Below are 3,390 nucleotides of genomic sequence, written 5' to 3' on the forward strand. Positions count from 1 at the left end.
TTCGAACCAGGTAGCTGAGGGATCTTTCAAATTGATTTCTCACTCGATCGAAAAGCTTTATTTCTAAGGGAAGTCCACATACTTTCCTACAATGAGTGTCGGTGTAGAAAGCGTTATTCCTGTCATTCCTATATATTCCTACGTTTGCGAAGTCGAACCAGTTGCATATCGGAATAATGAAGCGGAATTTTTCCAGGATCCAGAGGTCCCGGAACAACTAGTGTAGAATCTATGGATAGCAACCCGAAATATTTGTCTCATCGTCACTGAATCTCTGATCCAGTAATGAATCCGAGCCAAATAGTTATGAAAAGATCGATCCTTATTTACCAGGATTATCAAGCATTTCGTGGACAATTCTATAACTCGGTGAAAGAAAAAATATTCTCCTAAGGATTGTCATCTATAGAAATAAGAAACGAAGTAACCGGAAGAGACATCGGCTGACCTTCGATTCGACAAAGTATTTTCACGAGTCGTGGGAGTAATATGCTTTTCCACAGGGATCATCTAGGAAGTGTGTTCCCGTCTCGTCGGATACGGAAGAAACTGACATAGATGCTATGGATCCTTCTCACCAGCAATGTAACCCTGGTCGAGAAGGAGGAGATATCCGCAATGAGTCTTCGGAATGAGATTCCAATGCTTTCCATTTCTCTGTTTACGCAGCGAAGAGTGAAAAAGAATCTCTCTATGCTTGTATCTGGGGATATTCATCTCCCTCAAGCTCCTCCTTCTACTATCCATTCCATAGAGGAGCCGAATGAAGGGAGACCTTCACGTTCGGTTCTGAATTAGAGATGCCATAATGAACTCATTCAGTAGCATCGACTATAACCCCTAGCCTTCCAAGCTACTGATGCGGGTTCGATTCCCGCTACCCGCTCACCAATTGAACCGGTTTAAGTTACCCTTCTCCATCTCCCGATTCCCGCTAATCTAGGCTTGGGTTCTGGCTCCCGCTACGCAGCCATACCTTGAACAAACCGAAGTTATTGTTTTTGTTTGTCCATAGCATAGTTCCTGCCCCCCCCCTCGGGGGGGGGGGGCGTCCATCGTCTAATGGATAGGACAGAGGTCTTCTAAACCTCCAATATAGGTTCGAATCCTATTGGACGTAATTCCGTGTATACGACTGATGGGTGTTTGCAAATTGCAAATGGCTTCTGATCCTTTTTCTTTCCTCCCACCCCCTACTCAAGACATATTTTGCGTGTTCTGAAAGTTATTTTTTACTTCTCGCGAAGCAAGAAAAGTTCCGTATATTCTTTAATAGCTTCCTTTGAAAGCATCTCTGCTTGTTCCGTAAACATCTTGGTAGAACGAATAATTTCGACGGATCCGGGTTTATTGGTTGTTATATACTCACGTAACTGAACCAGGAATCTCTTCACCTTCTCGACGTCCAATATATCCAAATATCCATTAACTCCGGTATGAATAGTAGCTACTTGTTCTTCTACCGATAGTGGGGATGATTGAGATTGTTTAAGTAACTCACGTAGCCGCTGACCCCTTGCTAGCTGATTTTGAGTAGCTTTATCGAGATCAGAAGCAAATTAGGCAAAAGCTTCTAATTCAGCAAATTGAGCTAATTCCAATTTTGATTTACCAGCTACTTGTTTCATGGCTTTGATCTAAGCGGCGGATCCTACTCTAGATACGGAAATCCCCACATTGATTGCCGGTCGAATTCCAGCATTGAATAGATCCGCTGATAGAAATATCTGTCCATCAGTGATAGAAATGACATTAGTCGGGATGTAGGCTGAGACATCTCCGGCCTGGGTCTCGACGATGGGCAAAGCGGTCATGCTACCTTCACCTAATTGGGTACTTGATTTAGCCGCTCTTTCCAAGAGACGCGAATGTAGATAAAAAACATCTCCTGGATATGCTTCTCGTCCGGGTGGTCTTCTCAGTAGGAGAGACATCTGTCGATGAGCCTGAGCTTGTTTAGAAAGATCATCATAGATAATCAGGGTATGTTGTTTACGATACATGAAGTATTCAGCCGGAGCTGCTCCTGTATAGGGGGCGAGATATTGCAGAGTAGCCGGAGAGTTTGCAGTCTCCGATACCACAATTGTATATTCCATGGCGCCACGATCCTGAGAAGTATTCACTACCTGAGCTACGGAGGAGGCTTTTTGACCAATCGCTACATAAACACATATAACATTTTGACCTTTCTGATTCAAAATTGTATCTGTAGCTACTGCTGTTTTACCCGTCTGTCTGTCTCCAATTATTAACTCTCGCTGGCCGCGTCCTATGGGGATCATAGAGTCAATAGCAATAAGACCCGTTTGTGAGGGTTCATATACGGAACGCCTTGAAATAATCCCCGGAGCAGGGGATTCAATCGGTCTAGATTCAGAAGCTGGAATTTGGCCTCTGCCATCAATGGGTTAAGCTAAAGCATTTGCGACACGACCTGAGAAGGAATCACTAACTGGTACTTGGGCAATCCTTCCCGTTGCTTTTACAGAACCTCCTTCCTGTATGGCCAAACCATCACCCATCGATACAGCCCCGACATTATCAGATTCCGGATTCAGAGCAATTCCTACTGTACCGTCTTCAGATTCTGCCAATTCACCAGCCATTACTTCGTTAAGACCATGAATGCGAGCGATCCCATCTCCGACTTGGAGTACGGTGCCGGTATTGACAACCTCTACTTCTGGAACATATCCCTCAATTTGTTTGCGAATAATACTGCTAATTTCGCCGGGTCGAATATTTATTACCATTAGCATCTATTTACTATCTTCTTGAGAAATGGGACCTACGGAAGCTAATACGGAAGCTAATCAGCTGCGTTTTCCATGGCCCGGAATAGGCCAATGTGATAATCAATCATGCGCAAATGCAATTCGCCATCTAAACGACTATTCGGACTCTCCGGAGCTCTTTCTGAGGCAAGGCGAGAGACTTGCTGGCGAACCTGTTCAATTGCCCGTTGTTTTTCAAAACGAATAGTATAATTTTTACTATCCTCCAATCTTTTTGGATCTTCATCAGCCGCATCAACGAGATCCCGCTTCTCCCCCTCCATTTGCGTGAGTCCATTCACGCGGATCTCATCCGCTTTCACTTTTGCTTGTTGCAAACGAGTCCGAGCCTGCTTGAGTTTTTCGGTAGCCTCTTTATAACGTTCCTCCGCGTCACGAATAGTACTCAAGATTGTTCCCTTACAATTCTCCAGTAGATTGGTCAATGAAAGTAGATTATATATCTCCGGTTCCCAGAGATCTGTGGTCCCTTCCCAAACCGAACATGGATCTTTCGATTCATTCGGCTTTCCCGCCCGTACCTCTCGATAGGATAAGAAAATCCAATATCTTCACGGACCTGCCATCCCTATGAATGTAGTCCACAGGTGGA

This window comes from Dipteris shenzhenensis, unplaced genomic scaffold (genome assembly GCF_047967505.1).
Source record: "Dipteris shenzhenensis isolate YYH24624 ecotype China unplaced genomic scaffold, Dip_SZ_1.0 scaf0359, whole genome shotgun sequence".
Lineage (NCBI taxonomy): Eukaryota > Viridiplantae > Streptophyta > Polypodiopsida > Gleicheniales > Dipteridaceae > Dipteris > Dipteris shenzhenensis.